This window comes from Triturus cristatus, chromosome 5_1 (genome assembly GCF_964204655.1).
Source record: "Triturus cristatus chromosome 5_1, aTriCri1.1, whole genome shotgun sequence".
Classification (NCBI taxonomy): Eukaryota; Metazoa; Chordata; class Amphibia; order Caudata; family Salamandridae; genus Triturus; species Triturus cristatus.
Window position 1 is genome coordinate 265,313,912 of NC_140587.1, and position 9,843 is coordinate 265,323,754.

Sequence of the window (9,843 nt, forward strand, 5' to 3'; positions counted from 1 at the left end):
AAGGAGCAAAGTTTTTCATTTTAATACGTAAGCCTTGTTCATTCTCCATTTTACTCCATGTGCCATAGTTTAAGCGTTTTCATAACTACCGTATAGTGAACTACGAGGTCTATCTCATCTGTTAATGGGCATAATTGAGGAGATTGACTCATTTTATGCATAATGGATCGGAATGTCTTCTCATAAAAGATTTTTGAATTCCTTCACGATTCTGTAAGCACTGGTTACCTAGGGATGTTGTCAATGTACAAAAGTAACTCTCTAATGTTAATACACCAGATGTCCATGTGCTGTTGATTTTTCATTTAAAATGTACTAAAGCGGATAGATGAAGCTGCGCTTCAGTAATGAAAACAATAGAAGTACCCTAGATTGTATTCTGTTTTCTTCCAGATATCCTGAGGCCTTTGTGGATTTTTCGAGGGCCCGTATGAAACCGTGAGTGTATCCGGTTCTTTGAACCTTAGGTCAGGGTAAGCCTTAGAGAGCTTATACCGCCAAGGTGTCATTTTGTATTGTCTATTAGGTCCTGAAGAAAGCTTTGTGACTAACAATAACAAGCTGAAACATGTCGACCATTTGTTTATATACCTAATAGGATGTATCTGATCAATAATTATCAGCATTAGTCATCCTACACTGTTTTTAACCAGTGCCTGATTCGTCATTATTAAAATTGTTTTTTGACGAATTTTTGGGCATTTTTTAAATTTCACATTCCCTTTCACTTATCACATACGAGAATTCCGTTTGTCCGATATCTGCGCTCCGCTGTAACCAAAGCGTTGAAGCACACCAGAGGTGCAGTTGGCACCCCTGGTGGAACCCTATGATGAAGCATGTCACCGACTAGGTCGGTGAGTGAGGGTTCTACGCAAATATCTGATTGATTTTTCGGCAGCACTCCGTCAATTTGCATATGCATATATATGTGTATATACTATTATATGTATATATGTGCATATATACATAATTTTACCACTGGTATTTTTTGTACACACTCTTTTGTTTTTTAAAGTGTTGCCAACTGTGTCATCATGGTACGGATTGCCATGTGACAGGTGGCATGATTCAAGTTTTCAGTCAATAAGTATTGTACCTTGGCACTGACTACACTTGTCAACATGTCTGCATTTTTCCTATGCTTCTTTTTGCTAGTTGGTTGTGAAGGACAATAATGTGCCTGCATGACAGATGTCTCCCTGGGAAGTGCAAAAGAAAGTACTTTTACACTTTCCGTGGACACACAGGCACATTTCACTGGAAGGCGCAGTTTGATTACCACTTGTCTTTTTTGAATATACGTATCCATGTTCACACAGTGTGTTTGCATGTGTGTAAGTCCTTGGTTGTTGCTGATACGAACTTACGAGTGTCAAGTCATCCAGACCACCGTGGTGCCATGTATATGTACTTACTTCTACACCATTTATTATTTACAGTGGCTTTTTAGAATTCGGCTGCCAGCTCATACAATGACTGTGTAAAAGTATTTTTGTGTGCACATCATTGTGTGACTTCTGTCATGCAGGCAGATGTGTCTTCTGTTCACAAAGTGTGACATTCACACATTCTAAACATGTACATTGTGTAAAGTGTTGTGAGTCCCAAGGGTTTGCAATGTTTTTGGCAATGGTTTCCTAAGTACTCGCAGGTCTCAGAGTGTGGGGACACCTTCAGTATTGAGGTGTGTTATTTGGCCTTGGGTGCACCAATACTGTTTCGTTCACAGTGAACAAGAGGTGGCATGGATTAATATTCTTGCTGTGTTCAACTGTCCCCAGACACTAGGGGCCCGATTCACAGAACAAACTTAAGACAAAATCCTAAACTTAGTACCATTTTGGTATTCACAGAATGCACTTACTACTTCTGGTATTCACAGAATGAACTTACTACTTTTGCGATTCACAGAATAAACTTACTACTTTTGCTATTCACAGAATGGATTTACGACTCCTAACTTCACGTCCGCACTCGGGCCGGAAATTCCGGCCCTGAGGCGGAGCTTCCGGCCCGGAGGCGGGGCTTCTGGCCCAGAGGCGGGGCTTCTGGCCCGGAGGCGGAGCTTCCGGCCCGGAGGTGGGGATTCCACTGGCCGGAATCCCCACCTCCGGGCCGGAAGCTCCGCCTCTGGGCCGGAAGCCCCGCCTCTGGGCCGGAAGCTCCGCCTCCGGGCCGGAATTTCCGGCCCGAGTGCAGACGTAAAGTTAGGAGTCGTAAATCCATTCTGTGAATAGCAAAAGTAGTAAGTTTATTCTGTGAATCGCAAAAGTAGTAAGTTCATTCTGTGAATACCAGAAGTAGTAAGTGCATTCTGTGAATACCAAAATGGTACTAAGTTTAGGATTTTGTCTTAAGTTTGTTCTGTGAATCGGGCCCTCGCTTCTCAGTATAATTCGATATCAAGTTATTTGCTGTTGTGTCATGATCTCCATTGTTTCCAAGTGTCATGGTGGGTCAACCAACTGGGGAGTGCAGGGTTACATATGTGCGGACTATTCTAGATGTTACTCATGATGCATTTCCTGATATGCACTGTGACATTTTAATTGTGACTCATGTGTCTGTTGTATACAGATGACTGATTATTTTCTGTCTCTTCACCTTGCCCACAGCATCATCGGAGGACACCGAGGGAGACACCTGCACGGACGTGGAGGAGGGATCCAGCACCGCTGCCACCACTGCTGCGGAGTCTGCGGGAGCAAGTGGCACGGAGGGCGAGGGGAGTCAGGCGGAGGAATTGTCTAGTGACAACACTGACTACGACGCAGACGGGTCCGATGCTGAACTCCTCCAGGGGGCGGAGGCTGCTTCAACACCTGACAGCAGCACTACATCTGTCACCGCCCCCTCCATTCCCATCACCGCCCTCCCAGTTGCTCCGGTCCCTTCTGTCCGTGCTAGGCAACACCGTGTCTCCTTCGTGCCAGGCACCGCACCCCCTGCCCCTGTCCCCCCTGCTGCCCTCACTGCAGAGTCTGTGGACATTCTGCGACAGTTGCAGGTTGGACAGACATCGCTGCTGAATGTCCTCCATGGCCAGAGGCGAATTATGACGCAGATGGTGTCGTACATGGAGGGCATGTCATCAGCAATGTCTGACCAACGGATGTTGCTGAGGTCCATGGACTCTTCACTGACGGCAGCAGTGAGTCTCCTGCAGCGCTTCGTCCCACCCCCTACCCCTGCACCATCCACACTTCCCACTCCCATACCTGTCCCAAGCACACACAGACATTCACAAGCACGCACCCCACCAGACACAGGCAGCACACCACCACGTATGGGCAAGCGCACTTCTCCTGACACGCACACTCAGGGGGATGAGGGCACACCCACTGGGTCTGGGGCACACAGGCATACACGCAGCCACAGTCCGAGGCCGCATGGCGCACTAACCCGTCCCTCCAAAGGCACTCCCCTCGGCTCCCCTACCACACCTCCAGAGAAAGAGGCCTACTTGGCTGTGCTGGGCCTCAGCCCCTCTGTCTCTCCAGCCCGCAAACGGGAACGGCACTCCACGGGTAGGGGAGTTGAGCCCCCCCCTGTCCGCCACCTCCCCCTATAGCGCTGCACCCCATCACTTCCACCCCCCCCTCCTTTGAGGCTGTGTTGTCTCCGGGTGAAGGGGAGACGCTTGACGACCTGGCAGCAGTGTGCAATGCCAAGCTGACCTCCACCTTTGGCGCTGCCCCACCCCCTGTGGTGGAGGTGTCCGTCCCTGCACCCACCACACCTACCCTTCCACCTCCTGTCCCTGCGGTGCATGGTCCTTCCCCACATGATGCCCCCCCCCCAGTCGAGGAACCTGCGGGTTCTAATGTGCAGGCAAGCTAGGGGAGACGTGTGGCCATGTGTCCCCCCAAGGACTTCATATCTGGACTGGCCATGTGCCTTTGTTAATAGTGTTGTTAACTACTTTTTCTTTTAATGCTGAATAAAGCATTTTGTTTTCCGTTTGAACACATTTGCATTTCAGGTATTGATGTGGGTGCTGATGGTCCCGGAGTTGGGGTGGTGGTAATGTGTTATGTGTCAGGAGAAAGTTGCCGTCTGATGCTAATGGGGTGGACCATGATTTCTGCCTACCAACACAATGTCTCTGCAAGGTATATTTGGTCGTGTGTGCTATATGTGTTTGGAGACATTGTCCCAAGGACTGTTCCTTCCTCTGTGGCACCTGACATCTACCCTGCAGGGAGTAGCACTTTTGTAGTGCTGACCTGTGTCTAAATTTCCTTTGGTGGTGACGGATCCCTTCAACTATGGCCTTGCGTGCTCAGCAATGTCTCCGGCTGCATCCTCTGTGCCATCCTTGCTAGTCACTGTACTTGTGTATTGAGTATGTTGTCATGCCTTAATGGCGACAATCAGCATTTTCCACACTATGCATGTGTGTTATCCCAGCCTAGCACACATTTGGTATTTGTTCTGCAGGGTATTTGTGCACCTGACTGACAATTGTGGGCATTGTATCTGTGGGAAGTCCACCCTATTCCTTCCATGAGAGGCAACATCTTGGTGGCTGTCCTGGAACCTGTACATTCCTATCAGTCCTGGGATGTGCGTGACAGTGTGTGTTCCCTTTGTCTCTCTTAGTGTAGTGGGCATTGACATGAGTATACAGTCTTGTGGCATGATCTGTGTGTGTGTGTATTGTGCTGCATCCGCCAGGGGTTGGTATGCATGTGTCATTTGTCCTCACAGCCACATGTGTGGTGTAATGCAGTGGGGGAAGGACATCCATCCTCATGGTAGTTATGTTATGTTATGTTATTATGACTTCTAGAGCGCACGATTACCATACGGTGTCCTGGCGCTGAGCACTGATAACCTAAGATAACAGAGAACTAAAACTGGGAGAAGAACCATGTTTTAAGATTTTTTCTAAAAAAACTGAAATCAGAGGTGTTTCTCAACATGAAAGGGAGTTCGTTCCAGATTTTTGAAGCACTGTTTACAAAACTTCTACCTCCCCAGTTTACTTTTTTAAAACAGGGAGTTTTTACTAGCTTAGCACCAGTAGATCTAAGAGTTCTGGAAGGGATATACCAAGAAAACGTATTTTTAAGAAACTCTGGACCAATCCCGTTCAAGGCTCTAAACACAATACACAGTGCCTTAAAACGAGATCTCAGATGAGTTGGGAGCCAATGCAAATTCTTTAATTCTCCTTTGACTGAAACAGTCCTAGGAGTCCTAGTCAGCAGTCTGGCTGCAGCATTCTGAATGACCTGCAGCCTATTTTGATGTTGTATTTGCATATTAAGATAAAGACTGTTACAATAATGAAGGCATGACAGTATTAATGCAGTCTCCACCGTTCTCAGACTCCCCTCGTATAGAAAAAACCTAATTTTCCTGATCATTCTAAGCACCATTGAGCATCCCGATGTCACCTTACTCACCTGGTCCCCCATATTAAGTTTGTCGTCTATCACCACACCCAGATTTTGGCTTTCCAGAGACCAAGATTGACAGGCCACCAATCAGGTGTCCACATCCGAGGATTGTTCCCAAATCTCAGAACCTCCGTTTTAGCTGAATTCAATTTGAGGCAGTTTGCCGACATCCACATAGAGATGGATCCCATGCAATCTGAAAAACGTGCACCTATTTCCTTTTCAGCTCCCTCCATCACCGACAACACAATTTGTGTGTCGTCCGTGTAGGAGGTGAGCTGGAACCCGAAAGATCAAATAATGCCATCCAGGGGTGCCACATAGATGTTAAAAAGTGTGGGACTAAGAGCTGAGCCCTGCGGCACCCCACATGGCAAGGAAAAGGGTTCAGAAGTGTTGCCATTTAGTTCAACTGTTTGTGACCTGTCCTTCAAAAAGGAGTTTAACAAATTCCAGGCTCGACCTCCTATCCCGATCTCTGATAACCGATTAAGTAATACCTTATGGTGAACGGTATCAAAGGCCGCGGAAAGGTCTAATAGGATCAACATCGCATTCCCTCCCTTATCCACAGCCTCTCTGATTTCCTCTGTGGATTTAAGAAGCGCCAGCTCAGTGCTGTGAAAAGCTCTGAAACCATATTGTGAGGAATCCAGAGAGTTGTTAAACTGGAGAAAATCACTAAGTTGCCTGTTTATAGCTTTTTCTAGTATTTTAGCTGGCAAGGGAAGTCTAGAAATAGGACGGTAATTAACTGGGTCTTTGGGATCCAAAGACTGTTTCTTCAGTAACGGGTGCACTGAAGCTTTTTTCCAAAGATTAGGAAAGATTCCAGATAGAAATATATCGTTGAACAAAGGTGTCAGAACCCTACAGATAGTATCAGCAATCTGCTTAATGATTCATGTAGGACAGGGATCGCTCGGGGTACCAGATTTTATACTGTTCAGCAATTTCAGAGTGTCCTCTTTTCCCAAAGGGGAAAAATAGTCCAAGGTACTACCAGGTGGATGAGAAATTTCCAATTTTAAATCAGTCTGATTTTTATCAATCAATTCTGAGAGAGAAAGAAAAATTGTTTCAACTTTCGACTTAAAAAACGCCCGACTATATTACAGAAGTCAGGGGCAACAAGATCGTTTGGCGTCCTGGGGCTGGACAGTTTAATAACTGTTTTAAACAGCTCCTTAGAATCAGATTTAGCTTTAGAAATTTGTAAAGAAAAATATTCTTTCTTGGCTAACATAAGGGATTGCTTATAGTTAGAGATAGTTAATTTAAGTTCTATTTTGTCAGCCGTAGCATAGTTCTTACGAAATATCCTTTCGGCACGTTTACATAATAGTTTTTTTTCCCTGAGCTCTCCTGAGTACCAAGGTGCGGTAGGTGAAGCTCTTTTCGGTGTCCATGTTTTAGGGGGTGCTAATTTAAGACATGCATCAACTATCCAACTGTTATACAAACATGTTGCTTCTTCAATGTCCTGCGGAGCTGTATACATTGAATCAATAAGGGAAGATTCCAATTGTTTGGCATCTAATTTGCCTCATGCCCTAGTAGTAATCTCCTTGTTCTGTTTAAAACCAGTGAAACACCTCCTAGAACTATTTAGTTCAAACTTGACCACAAAGTGATCAGACCAGGTGATCGGGAGGATGGAGATATTAACTAGGTCACTATTGTTTGAAAATATCCCATCTAGGGTATGACCTTTCATATGAGTAGGAGAAGAGACCAGTTGTTCAAAGCCTCCTATGGCCATGATGTTGTTTAGTCTGGCTGTGTCCGGATCCTCAGGTTTTTCCAAGTGAAAGTTGAAATCTCCAAGCACTACAAATGATTGTTGACTCAACCCTTCTTCTAATAACAGACTCAAAGAGTCCAAAAAAACAATCTTCTCACCTGGAGGATGATAAATTAAAATCTCTTTAAAAGGCTTATAAAGTGCTGAATATATCTTAAAAGAAAGAGCTTCACGCCCTGGATCGCGAACAGGCATGAAGTGTGGAGTAAGCGAGTCATGATATATCACCGCAAGCCCTCCACCCCTTTTCTGGGTTCGATCAAGAGTATAGCAGTGAAAGCCAAATGGTGTGGCTTTAACCAGGTCCGGACCCGATGTACTGTCTAACCATGTCTCTGTAATAAATGCTAATTTGATATTGTTATCCTCCAATAAAAGGGCACATTCCACAGAATGCTTTACCAGTGATCTGGCATTAAATACCATACAATTCATATGAGTATCCCTTCCATTGCCCCTATCCGAAACCTGAGTAGTTTCCCTATGTTTAATAGGTAAGTTTAACATCGTTGGAAGCGGTGCCAAACATTCATTGCACGCTAAGCTCCCCCTAACTATGTCTGAAAATCTATTACTTTCATAATAGGTGCCCGGAAACAATTTGTGGCAATGAAGACCTTTGTCTACCTGATTCAGCATGTGTAGTTCCTTACTAGTATAATACCTTCTATCCGGTATGGGGAGGCCAGGGGGACTGGCCCTGTGCCTGGCCCAAGCGTGGACGTGCGCAGATGGGCTTGCCTTAGGCGCGGCTTAGGCTCGCCAGCGGCGCGCCCGCTGCGCGCGTCCGCTGCGCGGGCGCGACAGGGTGCTCCTTAAGTTTGCCCCCCTGAACCACTAGACCGCTAACCGGCGGAAGTGGTATCGTCCTCGCCAGGAGCGGAGCTCCAATGAAAGTGCAAGTGCCCAAACACGAGGAACAACTCCCTTCCTGTTAATTTTTAAAACCAATGCCGTTTCCAATCAAAATTAAGTTAAAACCATACATTTAATAAAATCATTCCAATATTCACCCTGAGTTCGTAGTTTAAAGTAATATCACCAGCGAGCATTCAAACACAGCTTCGCTAGGTGATCGGTGCTGCGCGGGCACGACAGCGTGCTCCTTAAGTATGCCCCCCTGAACCACTAGACCGCTAACCGGCGGAAGTGGTATCGTCCTCGCCAGGAGCGGAGCTCCAATGAAAGTGCAAGTGCCCAAACACGAGGAACAACTCCCTTCCTGTTAATTTTTAAAACCAATGCCGTTTCCAATCAAAATTAAGTGGGACACTGCTGTCAGTGATGTGTTATGAAACTATCAACATAGTTGAACATTAGGGATGCGTACATACACCCATGGAGTTGTGCTCATCTGATCATGATGTACACACACCCATGACTCTGTCCACTGCTGGGAGTCCTCTGCACCCACCCCTCACATGTCTCTGTCCACTGCTGGGAGTCCTCTGCACCCACCCCTCACATGTCTCTGTCCACTGCTGGGAGTCCTCTGCACCTACCCCTCACATGTCTCTGTCCACTGCTTGGAGTGATATGCACCCACCCCTCATATGTCTGTCCACTGCTGGGAGTCCTCTGCACCCACCACTCACATGCCTGTCCACTGCTGGGAGTGATATGCACCCACCCCTCATATTGCAGGCCACTGCTGGGAGTCCTCTGCACCCACCCCTCACATGTCTCTGTCCACTGCTGGGAGTCCTCTGCACCCACCCCTCACATGTCTGTCCACTGCTGGGAGTGATATGCACCCACCACTCATATGTCTGTCCACTGCTTGGAGTCCTCTGCACCCATCCCTCACATGTCTCTGTCCACTGCTGGGAGTCCTCTGCACCCACCCCTCACATGTCTGTCCACTGCTGGGAGTGATATGCACCCACCACTCATATGTCTGTCCACTGCTCGGAGTCCTCTGCACCCACCCCTCACATGTCTATGTCCACTGCTGAGACTCCTTGGCAGACACCCACCCGCACCCTTGGTGCTGTACAATGCTGTCCCGGCCATGTACACACCCCAATATACTGGTTATATTCTGCACCAGGCCCTAAGCCAACATTCGTGGCGTGTGTACGCCTTGTATCACTAATGTACTGGTGCCGTGGAGGTACCGGTGATGCGGTCCGTACCCACGCCCTTAGAGCGTGGGTACGGCCCGTACCACCATTGGAGTGGCAATGTAGGGGTACGCGTGGTATGCGCCGTACCCACGCCCTCAGAGCGTGGGTACGGCCCGTACCACCATTGGAGGGGTGATGTAGGGGTATGCGCCGTACCCACGCCCTCAGAGCGTGGGTACGGCCCGTACCACCATTGGAGTGGTGAAGTAGGTGTACGCGTGTTACGGGCCGTACCCACGCTCTGAGGGTGTGGGTACGGCGCGTACCCCTACATCACCACTCCAATGGTGGTACGGCGCGTACCCACGCTCTGAGGGCATGGGTACGGCGCGTACCACGCGTACCCCTACATCGCCACTCCAATGGTGGTAAGGGCCGTACCCACGCTCTGAGGGCGTGGGTACGGCCCGTACCACCATTGGAGTGGCGATGTAGGGGTACGTGAGGTACGTGCTGTACCCACGCCCTCAGAGCATGGGTACGGCCCGTACCACCATTGGAGTGG